This window comes from Oncorhynchus mykiss, unplaced genomic scaffold, assembly GCF_013265735.2.
Source record: "Oncorhynchus mykiss isolate Arlee unplaced genomic scaffold, USDA_OmykA_1.1 un_scaffold_322, whole genome shotgun sequence".
Taxonomy (NCBI): domain Eukaryota; kingdom Metazoa; phylum Chordata; class Actinopteri; order Salmoniformes; family Salmonidae; genus Oncorhynchus; species Oncorhynchus mykiss.
The window spans coordinates 89,884-103,560 of NW_023493771.1; the positions used below are offsets into that span (position 1 = coordinate 89,884).

General features: G+C 40.5%; 9 non-coding genes across 9 annotated transcripts; all 9 read right to left on the minus strand.

Moving 5' to 3' along the window:
* Nucleotides 1–873: 873 nt before the first annotated feature.
* On the minus strand, nt 874–950 carry trnan-guu. Its single transcript has one exon. It is a non-coding gene; the product is annotated as a tRNA-Asn (tRNA).
* A 1,072-nt stretch (nt 951–2,022) lies between these two features.
* Nucleotides 2,023–2,096, minus strand: trnan-guu. Its single transcript has one exon. It is a non-coding gene; the product is annotated as a tRNA-Asn (tRNA).
* Nucleotides 2,097–3,186: 1,090 nt separating this feature from the next.
* On the minus strand, nt 3,187–3,263 carry trnan-guu. Its single transcript has one exon. It is a non-coding gene; the product is annotated as a tRNA-Asn (tRNA).
* Nucleotides 3,264–3,751: 488 nt separating this feature from the next.
* Nucleotides 3,752–3,825, minus strand: trnan-guu. The gene has a single exon. It is a non-coding gene; the product is annotated as a tRNA-Asn (tRNA).
* A 2,261-nt stretch (nt 3,826–6,086) lies between these two features.
* trnan-guu lies at nt 6,087–6,160 on the minus strand. Its single transcript has one exon. It is a non-coding gene; the product is annotated as a tRNA-Asn (tRNA).
* Nucleotides 6,161–7,246: 1,086 nt separating this feature from the next.
* Nucleotides 7,247–7,320, minus strand: trnan-guu. The gene has a single exon. It is a non-coding gene; the product is annotated as a tRNA-Asn (tRNA).
* Nucleotides 7,321–8,406: 1,086 nt separating this feature from the next.
* trnan-guu lies at nt 8,407–8,480 on the minus strand. The gene has a single exon. It is a non-coding gene; the product is annotated as a tRNA-Asn (tRNA).
* A 1,086-nt stretch (nt 8,481–9,566) lies between these two features.
* Nucleotides 9,567–9,640, minus strand: trnan-guu. Its single transcript has one exon. It is a non-coding gene; the product is annotated as a tRNA-Asn (tRNA).
* A 3,428-nt stretch (nt 9,641–13,068) lies between these two features.
* On the minus strand, nt 13,069–13,142 carry trnan-guu. The gene has a single exon. It is a non-coding gene; the product is annotated as a tRNA-Asn (tRNA).
* Nucleotides 13,143–13,677: the final 535 nt, after the last annotated feature.

Sequence of the window (13,677 nt, forward strand, 5' to 3'; positions counted from 1 at the left end):
CAGCGCAACATTATATTAAAAGGCATCTGGCAGGAGTAAATTCAGCCACAATCACAAATATATTATGATAAATATATATTTTAAACAACTGCATTTTCACAAATGTAATATATAATCGCCAAGCCCATTCAAAAATAATTAGGGGACTGACTCCGGAAGAATGATGAAGTGGCTAGTCACTTTCATGGCGTATAGGCATACATTTACACACAAACACACTGGACCAACATTGTCCTTCTCGCGAGATAAATATAAATAATACGTTTTTTCATACCAGATTGACATCATTTACATTGTCATACTAGCCAGATTAATAAGAATAAATTATATGTTCCTTGGAGAACACAGAATGATCAAGCTATTGAGTAACAGAAGATCAGAGACCATTGACAGCCATTTTACCAGTAGGTATAGTAAGTTGTCATCTTTCATGTTCAACAACACACCAATCACATGTTACAACAGGAAACACAGCAGGTCAAAAGCAAGCTTACTGTAAGGCCAGGAAGGTCTTCCATATCACTAGAAATAGAAAGACAGCATCCCTGGGTGGGCTCAAATCACCAACTTTTAAATGAACAGTCTAACGCGCCAACAAATTGCACCACAGAGACTTGTGGTTATACTGACCCTCAGCAGGCCAAAGTCTCATGGAAGCTCACGCCAAGTCAGGAAGGGGGACTTCACAATCTGAAAAATGTCATCCCTGGGTGGTGTCAAAGCACCAACCTTTAGATTGACAGTCAAACACACTAACTGATTGCACGAGAGAGGCTTGTGTTGGCATTGACCCTCAGCAAGTCAATTTAACAGGAATCTCATAACAGGTACAGGACGTCACATCGACATCATGGAGCACAACAAACTGAAAACTGTCGACCCTGGGTGGGCTCGAACCACCAACCTTTAGATTAACAGTCTAACGCGCTAACCAATTGCGCCACAGAGACTTGTGGTGTATTTAATACTGACGCTAGATCGCTGGCCATTTGTGCTCTCATCCAACTGAACATGGAGTTTACGAAACAACAACACTTTGTTCCAATGGTTGTGTTAACGTGCATCGAAAGTGCAGCAACATTTTCAAGGAAGTAGCCCTGTAGTTTTCTAATGTTTGTTAGCTTTTTGAATGGCCTTAAAAGGGAAAAGATGTAGCGCAATGTTCGTCAGCGCAACATTATATTAAAAGGCATCTGGCAGGAGTAAATTCAGCCACAATCACAAATATATTATGATAAATATATATTTTAAACAACTGCATTTTCACAAATGTAATATATAATCGCCAAGCCCATTCAAAAATAATTAGGGGACTGACTCCGGAAGAATGATGAAGTGGCTAGTCACTTTCATGGCGTATAGGCATACATTTACACACAAACACACTGGACCAACATTGTCCTTCTCGCGAGATAAATATAAATAATACGTTTTTTCATACCAGATTGACATCATTTACATTGTCATACTAGCCAGATTAATAAGAATAAATGATATGTTCCTTGGAGAACACAGAATGATCAAGCTATTGAGTAACAGAAGATCAGAGACCATTGACAGCCATTTTACCAGTAGGTATAGTAAGTTGTCATCTTTCATGTTCAACAACACACCAATCACATGTTACAACAGGAAACACAGCAGGTCAAAAGCAAGCTTACTGTAAGGCCAGGAAGGTCTTCCATATCACTAGAAATAGAAAGACAGCATCCCTGGGTGGGCTCAAATCACCAACTTTTAAATGAACAGTCTAACGCGCCAACAAATTGCACCACAGAGACTTGTGGTTATACTGACCCTCAGCAGGCCAAAGTCTCATGGAAGCTCACGCCAAGTCAGGAAGGGTCAGTTCACATCTCCACAATCTGAAAAATGTCATCCCTGGGTGGTGTCAAAGCACCACTGATTGCACGAGAGAGGCTTGTTTTGACATTGAACCTCAGCACGGCAATTTAACAGGAATCTCATAACAGGTACAGGACGTCACATCGACATCATGGAGCACAACAAACTGAAAACTGTCGTCCCTGGGTGGGCTCGAACCACCAACCTTTAGATTAACAGTCTAACGCGCTAACCAATTGCGCCACAGAGACTTGTGGTGTATTTAATACTGACGCTAGATCGCTGGCCATTTGTGCTCTCATCCAACTGAACATGGAGTTTACGAAACAACAACACTTTGTTCCAATGGTTGTGTTAACGTGCATCGAAAGTGCAGCAACATTTTCAAGGAAGTAGCCCTGTAGTTTTCTAATGTTTGTTAGCTTTTTGAATGGCCTTAAAAGGGCAAAGATGTAGCGCAATGTTCGTCAGCGCAACATTATATTAAAAGGCATCTGGCAGGAGTAAATTCAGCCACAATCACAAATATATTATGATAAATATATATTTTAAACAACTGCATTTTCACAAATGTAATATATAATCGCCAAGCCCATTCAAAAATAATTAGGGGACTGACTCCGGAAGAATGATGAAGTGGCTAGTCACTTTCATGGCGTATAGGCATACATTTACACACAAACACACTGGACCAACATTGTCCTTCTCGCGAGATAAATATAAATAATACGTTTTTTCATACCAGATTGACATCATTTACATTGTCATACTAGCCAGATTAATAAGAATAAATTATATGTTCCTTGGAGAACACAGAATGATCAAGCTATTGAGTAACAGAAGATCAGAGACCATTGACAGCCATTTTACCAGTAGGTATAGTAAGTTGTCATCTTTCATGTTCAACAACACACCAATCACATGTTACAACAGGAAACACAGCAGGTCAAAAGCAAGCTTACTGTAAGGCCAGGAAGGTCTTCCATATCACTAGAAATAGAAAGACAGCATCCCTGGGTGGGCTCAAATCACCAACTTTTAAATGAACAGTCTAACGCACCAACAAATTGCACCACAGAGACTTGTGGTTATACTGACCCTCAGCAGGCCAAAGTCTCATGGAAGCTCACGCCAAGTCAGGAAGGGGGACTTCACAATCTGAAAAATGTCATCCCTGGGTGGTGTCAAAGCACCAACCTTTAGATTGACAGTCAAACACACTAACTGATTGCACGAGAGAGGCTTGTGTTGGCATTGACCCTCAGCAAGTCAATTTAACAGGAATCTCATAACAGGTACAGGACGTCACATCGACATCATGGAGCACAACAAACTGAAAACTGTCGACCCTGGGTGGGCTCGAACCACCAACCTTTAGATTAACAGTCTAACGCGCTAACCAATTGCGCCACAGAGACTTGTGGTGTATTTAATACTGACGCTAGATCGCTGGCCATTTGTGCTCTCATCCAACTGAACATGGAGTTTACGAAACAACAACACTTTGTTCCAATGGTTGTGTTAACGTGCATCGAAAGTGCAGCAACATTTTCAAGGAAGTAGCCCTGTAGTTTTCTAATGTTTGTTAGCTTTTTGAATGGCCTTAAAAGGGAAAAGATGTAGCGCAATGTTCGTCAGCGCTACATCTTGTGGTTATACTGACCCTCAGCAGGCCATGGAAGCTCACGCCAAGTCAGAAAGGGTCAGTTCACATCTCCACAATCTGAAAAATGTCATCCCTGGGTGGTGTCAAAGCAACCTTTAGATTGACAGTCAAACACGCTAACTGATTGCACGAGAGAGGCTTGTGTTGGGATTGACCCTCAGCACGTCAATTTAACAGGAATCTCATAACAGGTACAGGACGTCACATCGACATCATGGAGCACAACAAACTGAAAACTGTCGTCCCTGGGTGGGTTCGAACCACCAACCTTTAGATTAACAGTCTAACGCGCTAACCAATTGCGCCACAGATACTTGTGGTGTATTTAATACTGACGCTAGATAGCTGGCCATTTGTGCTCTCATCCAACTGAACATGGAGTTTACGAAACAACAACACATTGTTCCAATGGTTGTGTTAACGTGCATCGAAAGTGCAGCAACATTTTCAAGGAAGTAGCCCTGTAGTTTTCTAATGTTTGTTAGCTTTTTGAATGGCCTTAAAAGGGCAAAGATGTAGCGCAATGTTTGTCAGCGCAACATTATATTAAAAGGCATCTGGCAGGAGTAAATTCAGCCACAATCACAAATATATTATGATAAATATATATTTTAAACAACTGCATTTTCACAAATGTAATATATAATCGCCAAGCCCATTCAAAAATAATTAGGGGACTGACTCCGGAAGAATGATGAAGTGGCTAGTCACTTTCATGGCGTATAGGCATACATTTACACACAAACACACTGGACCAACATTGTCCTTCTCGCGAGATAAATATAAATAATACGTTTTTTCATACCAGATTGACATCATTTACATTGTCATACTAGCCAGATTAATAAGAATAAATGATATGTTCCTTGGAGAACACAGAATGATCAAGCTATTGAGTAACAGAAGATCAGAGACCATTGACAGCCATTTTACCAGTAGGTATAGTAAGTTGTCATCTTTCATGTTCAACAACACACCAATCACATGTTACAACAGGAAACACAGCAGGTCAAAAGCAAGCTTACTGTAAGGCCAGGAAGGTCTTCCATATCACTAGAAATAGAAAGACAGCATCCCTGGGTGGGCTCAAATCACCAACTTTTAAATGAACAGTCTAACGCGCCAACAAATTGCACCACAGAGACTTGTGGTTATACTGACCCTCAGCAGGCCAAAGTCTCATGGAAGCTCACGCCAAGTCAGAAAGGGTCAGTTCACATCTCCACAATTTGAAAAATGTCATCCCTGGGTGGTGTCAAAGCACCAACCTTTAGATTGACAGTCAAACACGCTAACTGATTGCACGAGAGAGGCTTGTGTTGGCATTGACCCTCAGCACGGCAATTTAACAGGAATCTCATAACAGGTACAGGACGTCACATCGACATCATGGAGCACAACAAACTGAAAACTGTCGTCCCTGGGTGGGTTCGAACCACCAACCTTAAAATTAACAGTCTAACGCGCTAACCAATTGCGCCACAGATACTTGTGGTGTATTTAATACTGACGCTAGATCGCTGGCCATTTGTGCTCTCATCCAACTGAACATGGAGTTTACGAAACAACAACACTTTGTTCCAATGGTTGTGTTAACGTGCATCGAAAGTGCAGCAACATTTTCAAGGAAGTAGCCCTGTAGTTTTCTAATGTTTGTTAGCTTTTTGAATGGCCTTAAAAGGGCAAAGATGTAGCGCAATGTTCGTCAGCGCAACATTATATTAAAAGGCATCTGGCAGGAGTAAATTCAGCCACAATCACAAATATATTATGATAAATATATATTTTAAACAACTGCATTTTCACAAATGTAATATATAATCGCCAAGCCCATTCAAAAATAATTAGGGGACTGACTCCGGAAGAATGATGAAGTGGCTAGTCACTTTCATGGCGTATAGGCATACATTTACACACAAACACACTGGACCAACATTGTCCTTCTCGCGAGATAAATATAAATAATAAGTTTTTTCATACCAGATTGACATCATTTACATTGTCATACTAGCCAGATTAATAAGAATAAATTATATGTTCCTTGGAGAACACAGAATGATCAAGCTATTGAGTAACAGAAGATCAGAGACCATTGACAGCCATTTTACCAGTAGGTATAGTAAGTTGTCATCTTTCATGTTCAACAACACACCAATCACATGTTACAACAGGAAACACAGCAGGTCAAAAGCAAGCTTACTGTAAGGCAAGGAAGGTCTTCCATATCACTAGAAATAGAAAGACAGCATCCCTGGGTGGGCTCAAATCACCAACTTTTAAATGAACAGTCTAACGCGCCAACAAATTGCACCACAGAGACTTGTGGTTATACTGACCCTCAGCAGGCCAAAGTCTCATGGAAGCTCACGCCAAGTCAGAAAGGGTCAGTTCACATCTCCACAATTTGAAAAATGTCATCCCTGGGTGGTGTCAAAGCACCAACCTTTAGATTGACAGTCAAACACGCTAACTGATTGCGTTGGGATTGACCCTCAGCACGTCAATTTAACAGGAATCTCATAACAGGTACAGGACGTCACATCGACATCATGGAGCACAACAAACTGAAAACTGTCGTCCCTGGGTGGGTTCGAACCACCAACCTTTAGATTAACAGTCTAACGCGCTAACCAATTGCGCCACAGATACTTGTGGTGTATTTAATACTGACGCTAGATAGCTGGCCATTTGTGCTCTCATCCAACTGAACATGGAGTTTACGAAACAACAACACTTTGTTCCAATGGTTGTGTTAACGTGCATCGAAAGTGCAGCAACATTTTCAAGGAAGTAGCCCTGTAGTTTTCTAATGTTTGTTAGCTTTTTGAATGGCCTTAAAAGGGAAAAGATGTAGCGCAATGTTCGTCAGCGCAACATTATATTAAAAGGCATCTGGCAGGAGTAAATTCAGCCACAATCACAAATATATTATGATAAATATATATTTTAAACAACTGCATTTTCACAAATGTAATATATAATCGCCAAGCCCATTCAAAAATAATTAGGGGACTGACTCCGGAAGAATGATGAAGTGGCTAGTCACTTTCATGGCGTATAGGCATACATTTACACACAAACACACTGGACCAACATTGTCCTTCTCGCGAGATAAATATAAATAATACGTTTTTTCATACCAGATTGACATCATTTACATTGTCATACTAGCCAGATTAATAAGAATAAATGATATGTTCCTTGGAGAACACAGAATGATCAAGCTATTGAGTAACAGAAGATCAGAGACCATTGACAGCCATTTTACCAGTAGGTATAGTAAGTTGTCATCTTTCATGTTCAACAACACACCAATCACATGTTACAACAGGAAACACAGCAGGTCAAAAGCAAGCTTACTGTAAGGCCAGGAAGGTCTTCCATATCACTAGAAATAGAAAGACAGCATCCCTGGGTGGGCTCAAATCACCAACTTTTAAATGAACAGTCTAACGCGCCAACAAATTGCACCACAGAGACTTGTGGTTATACTGACCCTCAGCAGGCCAAAGTCTCATGGAAGCTCACGCCAAGTCAGAAAGGGTCAGTTCACATCTCCACAATTTGAAAAATGTCATCCCTGGGTGGTGTCAAAGCACCAACCTTTAGATTGACAGTCAAACACGCTAACTGATTGCGTTGGGATTGACCCTCAGCACGTCAATTTAACAGGAATCTCATAACAGGTACAGGACGTCACATCGACATCATGGAGCACAACAAACTGAAAACTGTCGTCCCTGGGTGGGTTCAAACCACCAACCTTTAGATTAACAGTCTAACGCGCTAACCAATTGCGCCACAGATACTTGTGGTGTATTTAATACTGACGCTAGATCGCTGGCCATTTGTGCTCTCATCCAACTGAACATGGAGTTTACGAAACAACAACACTTTGTTCCAATGGTTGTGTTAACGTGCATCGAAAGTGCAGCAACATTTTCAAGGAAGTAGCCCTGTAGTTTTCTAATGTTTGTTAGCTTTTTGAATGGCCTTAAAAGGGCAAAGATGTAGCGCAATGTTCGTCAGCGCAACATTATATTAAAAGGCATCTGGCAGGAGTAAATTCAGCCACAATCACAAATATATTATGATAAATATATATTTTAAACAACTGCATTTTCACAAATGTAATATATAATCGCCAAGCCCATTCAAAAATAATTAGGGGACTGACTCCGGAAGAATGATGAAGTGGCTAGTCACTTTCATGGCGTATAGGCATACATTTACACACAAACACACTGGACCAACATTGTCCTTCTCGCGAGATAAATATAAATAATAAGTTTTTTCATACCAGATTGACATCATTTACATTGTCATACTAGCCAGATTAATAAGAATAAATTATATGTTCCTTGGAGAACACAGAATGATCAAGCTATTGAGTAACAGAAGATCAGAGACCATTGACAGCCATTTTACCAGTAGGTATAGTAAGTTGTCATCTTTCATGTTCAACAACACACCAATCACATGTTACAACAGGAAACACAGCAGGTCAAAAGCAAGCTTACTGTAAGGCAAGGAAGGTCTTCCATATCACTAGAAATAGAAAGACAGCATCCCTGGGTGGGCTCAAATCACCAACTTTTAAATGAACAGTCTAACGCGCCAACAAATTGCACCACAGAGACTTGTGGTTATACTGACCCTCAGCAGGCCAAAGTCTCATGGAAGCTCACGCCAAGTCAGAAAGGGTCAGTTCACATCTCCACAATTTGAAAAATGTCATCCCTGGGTGGTGTCAAAGCACCAACCTTTAGATTGACAGTCAAACACGCTAACTGATTGCGTTGGGATTGACCCTCAGCACGTCAATTTAACAGGAATCTCATAACAGGTACAGGACGTCACATCGACATCATGGAGCACAACAAACTGAAAACTGTCGTCCCTGGGTGGGTTCGAACCACCAACCTTTAGATTAACAGTCTAACGCGCTAACCAATTGCGCCACAGATACTTGTGGTGTATTTAATACTGACGCTAGATCGCTGGCCATTTGTGCTCTCATCCAACTGAACATGGAGTTTACGAAACAACAACACTTTGTTCCAATGGTTGTGTTAACGTGCATCGAAAGTGCAGCAACATTTTCAAGGAAGTAGCCCTGTAGTTTTCTAATGTTTGTTAGCTTTTTGAATGACCTTAAAAGGGAAAAGATGTAGCGCAATGTTCGTCAGCGCAACATTATATTAAAAGGCATCTGGCAGGAGTAAATTCAGCCACAATCACAAATATATTATGATAAATATATATTTTAAACAACTGCATTTTCACAAATGTAATATATAATCGCCAAGCCCATTCAAAAATAATTAGGGGACTGACTCCGGAAGAATGATGAAGTGGCTAGTCACTTTCATGGCGTATAGGCATACATTTACACACAAACACACTGGACCAACATTGTCCTTCTCGCGAGATAAATATAAATAATACGTTTTTTCATACCAGATTGACATCATTTACATTGTCATACTAGCCAGATTAATAAGAATAAATGATATGTTCCTTGGAGAACACAGAATGATCAAGCTATTGAGTAACAGAAGATCAGAGACCATTGACAGCCATTTTACCAGTAGGTATAGTAAGTTGTCATCTTTCATGTTCAACAACACACCAATCACATGTTACAACAGGAAACACAGCAGGTCAAAAGCAAGCTTACTATAAGGCAAGGAAGGTCTTCCATATCACTAGAAATAGAAAGACAGCATCCCTGGGTGGGCTCAAATCACCAACTTTTAAATGAACAGTCTAACGCGCCAACAAATTGCACCACAGAGACTTGTGGTTATACTGACCCTCAGCAGGCCAAAGTCTCATGGAAGCTCACGCCAAGTCAGAAAGGGTCAGTTCACATCTCCACAATTTGAAAAATGTCATCCCTTCGTGGTGTCAAAGCACCAACCTTTAGATTGACAGTCAAACACGCTAACTGATTGCGTTGGGATTGACCCTCAGCACGTCAATTTAACAGGAATCTCATAACAGGTACAGGACGTCACATCGACATCATGGAGCACAACAAACTGAAAACTGTCGTCCCTGGGTGGGTTCGAACCACCAACCTTTAGATTAACAGTCTAACGCGCTAACCAATTGCGCCACAGATACTTGTGGTGTATTTAATACTGACGCTAGATCGCTGGCCATTTGTGCTCTCATCCAACTGAACATGGAGTTTACGAAACAACAACACTTTGTTCCAATGGTTGTGTTAACGTGCATCGAAAGTGCAGCAACATTTTCAAGGAAGTAGCCCTGTAGTTTTCTAATGTTTGTTAGCTTTTTGAATGACCTTAAAAGGGAAAAGATGTAGCGCAATGTTCGTCAGCGCAACATTATATTAAAAGGCATCTGGCAGGAGTAAATTCAGCCACAATCACAAATATATTATGATAAATATATATTTTAAACAACTGCATTTTCACAAATGTAATATATAATCGCCAAGCCCATTCAAAAATAATTAGGGGACTGACTCCGGAAGAATGATGAAGTGGCTAGTCACTTTCATGGCGTATAGGCATACATTTACACACAAACACACTGGACCAACATTGTCCTTCTCGCGAGATAAATATAAATAATACGTTTTTTCATACCAGATTGACATCATTTACATTGTCATACTAGCCAGATTAATAAGAATAAATGATATGTTCCTTGGAGAACACAGAATGATCAAGCTATTGAGTAACAGAAGATCAGAGACCATTGACAGCCATTTTACCAGTAGGTATAGTAAGTTGTCATCTTTCATGTTCAACAACACACCAATCACATGTTACAACAGGAAACACAGCAGGTCAAAAGCAAGCTTACTGTAAGGCCAGGAAGGTCTTCCATATCACTAGAAATAGAAAGACAGCATCCCTGGGTGGGCTCAAATCACCAACTTTTAAATGAACAGTCTAACGCGCCAACAAATTGCACCACAGAGACTTGTGGTTATACTGACCCTCAGCAGGCCAAAGTCTCATGGAAGCTCACGCCAAGTCAGAAAGGGTCAGTTCACATCTCCACAATTTGAAAAATGTCATCCCTGGGTGGTGTCAAAGCACCAACCTTTAGATTGACAGTCAAACACGCTAACTGATTGCACGAGAGAGGCTTGTGTTGGCATTGACCCTCAGCACGGCAATTTAACAGGAATCTCATAACAGGTACAGGACGTCACATCGACATCATGGAGCACAACAAACTGAAAACTGTCGTCCCTGGGTGGGTTCGAACCACCAACCTTAAAATTAACAGTCTAACGCGCTAACCAATTGCGCCACAGATACTTGTGGTGTATTTAATACTGACGCTAGATCGCTGGCCATTTGTGCTCTCATCCAACTGAACATGGAGTTTACGAAACAACAACACTTTGTTCCAATGGTTGTGTTAACGTGCATCGAAAGTGCAGCAACATTTTCAAGGAAGTAGCCCTGTAGTTTTCTAATGTTTGTTAGCTTTTTGAATGGCCTTAAAAGGGCAAAGATGTAGCGCAATGTTCGTCAGCGCAACATTATATTAAAAGGCATCTGGCAGGAGTAAATTCAGCCACAATCACAAATATATTATGATAAATATATATTTTAAACAACTGCATTTTCACAAATGTAATATATAATCGCCAAGCCCATTCAAAAATAATTAGGGGACTGACTCCGGAAGAATGATGAAGTGGCTAGTCACTTTCATGGCGTATAGGCATACATTTACACACAAACACACTGGACCAACATTGTCCTTCTCGCGAGATAAATATAAATAATACGTTTTTTCATACCAGATTGACATCATTTACATTGTCATACTAGCCAGATTAATAAGAATAAATTATATGTTCCTTGGAGAACACAGAATGATCAAGCTATTGAGTAACAGAAGATCAGAGACCATTGACAGCCATTTTACCAGTAGGTATAGTAAGTTGTCATCTTTCATGTTCAACAACACACCAATCACATGTTACAACAGGAAACACAGCAGGTCAAAAGCAAGCTTACTGTAAGGCCAGGAAGGTCTTCCATATCACTAGAAATAGAAAGACAGCATCCCTGGGTGGGCTCAAATCACCAACTTTTAAATGAACAGTCTAACGCGCCAACAAATTGCACCACAGAGACTTGTGGTTATACTGACCCTCAGCAGGCCAAAGTCTCATGGAAGCTCACGCCAAGTCAGGAAGGGGGACTTCACAATCTGAAAAATGTCATCCCTGGGTGGTGTCAAAGCACCAACCTTTAGATTGACAGTCAAACACGCTAACTGATTGCGTTGGGATTGACCCTCAGCACGTCAATTTAACAGGAATCTCATAACAGGTACAGGACGTCACATCGACATCATGGAGCACAACAAACTGAAAACTGTCGTCCCTGGGTGGGTTCGAACCACCAACCTTTAGATTAACAGTCTAACGCACTAACCAATTGCGCCACAGATACTTGTGGTGTATTTAATACTGACGCTAGATCGCTGGCCATTTGTGCTCTCATCCAACTGAACATGGAGTTTACGAAACAACAACACTTTGTTCCAATGGTTGTGTTAACGTGCATCGAAAGTGCAGCAACATTTTCAAGGAAGTAGCCCTGTAGTTTTCTAATGTTTGTTAGCTTTTTGAATGGCCTTAAAAGGGAAAAGATGTAGCGCAATGTTCGTCAGCGCAACATTATATTAAAAGGCATCTGGCAGGAGTAAATTCAGCCACAATCACAAATATATTATGATAAATATATATTTTAAACAACTGCATTTTCACAAATGTAATATATAATCGCCAAGCCCATTCAAAAATAATTAGGGGACTGACTCCGGAAGAATGATGAAGTGGCTAGTCACTTTCATGGCGTATAGGCATACATTTACACACAAACACACTGGACCAACATTGTCCTTCTCGCGAGATAAATATAAATAATAAGTTTTTTCATACCAGATTGACATCATTTACATTGTCATACTAGCCAGATTAATAAGAATAAATTATATGTTCCTTGGAGAACACAGAATGATCAAGCTATTGAGTAACAGAAGATCAGAGACCATTGACAGCCATTTTACCAGTAGGTATAGTAAGTTGTCATCTTTCATGTTCAACAACACACCAATCACATGTTACAACAGGAAACACAGCAGGTCAAAAGCAAGCTTACTGTAAGGCCAGGAAGGTCTTCCATATCACTAGAAATAGAAAGACAGCATCCCTGGGTGGGCTCAAATCACCAACTTTTAAATGAACAGTCTAACGCGCCAACAAATTGCACCACAGAGACTTGTGGTTATACTGACCCTCAGCAGGCCAAAGTCTCATGGAAGCTCACGCCAAGTCAGAAAGGGTCAGTTCACATCTCCACAATTTGAAAAATGTCATCCCTGGGTGGTGTCAAAGCACTAACCTTTAGATTGACAGTCAAACACGCTAACTGATTGCACGAGAGAGGCTTGTGTTGGCATTGACCCTCAGCACGGCAATTTAACAGGAATCTCATAACAGGTACAGGACGTCACATCGACATCATGGAGCACAACAAACTGAAAACTGTCGTCCCTGGGTGGGCTCGAACCACCAACCTTTAGATTAACAGTCTAACGCGCTAACCAATTGCGCCACAGAGACTTGTGGTGTATTTAATACTGACGCTAGATAGCTGGCCATTTGTGCTCTCATCCAACTGAACATGGAGTTTACGAAACAACAACACTTTGTTCCAATGGTTGTGTTAACGTGCATCGAAAGTGCAGCAACATTTTCAAGGAAGTAGCCCTGTAGTTTTCTAATGTTTGTTAGCTTTTTGAATGGCCTTAAAAGGGCAAAGATGTAGCGCAATGTTCGTCAGCGCAACATTATATTAAAAGGCATCTGGCAGGAGTAAATTCAGCCACAATCACAAATATATTATGATAAATATATATTTTAAACAACTGCATTTTCACAAATGTAATATATAATCGCCAAGCCAATTCAAAAATAATTAGGGGACTGACTCCGGAAGAATGATGAAGTGGCTAGTCACTTTCATGGCGTATAGGCATACATTTACACACAAACACACTGGACCAACATTGTCCTTCTCGCGAGATAAATATAAATAATACGTTTTTTCATACCAGATTGACATCATTTACATTGTCATACTAGCCAGATTAATAAG